Genomic DNA, 305 nt, shown 5'->3' on the forward strand with positions numbered 1-305 from the left:
AAAAGGCAAAGAGAAAAAAAAAAGCCTACATTTGAAAAGAGCTAGCTAGGGGTATATATTTAGGCATTAATGTAGGAAGAAGCTTTTCTGTATTTCTCACAGAGACGGCTGCATTTATCGTTTAGACTTGGTCCAAAGTCAGAGGTCTGTGGCAGGGTTTTCTGGCACTCTTTTTGCAGACAGGGTATAGGAGCGAGCGGGGAAAGGCCCTGCTAGGATGCAGGCAGCGTAGCTGCCGTCGGGAGCCGCCTCTTTCCGCACCCAACCTCCCTTCCCACTCCCTTTTCGCCAAGGTAAAAGCTCAC

This window comes from Nothoprocta perdicaria, unplaced genomic scaffold (genome assembly GCF_003342845.1).
Source record: "Nothoprocta perdicaria isolate Ctin4 unplaced genomic scaffold, notPer1 scaffold_50, whole genome shotgun sequence".
NCBI classification, from domain to species: Eukaryota; Metazoa; Chordata; class Aves; order Tinamiformes; family Tinamidae; genus Nothoprocta; species Nothoprocta perdicaria.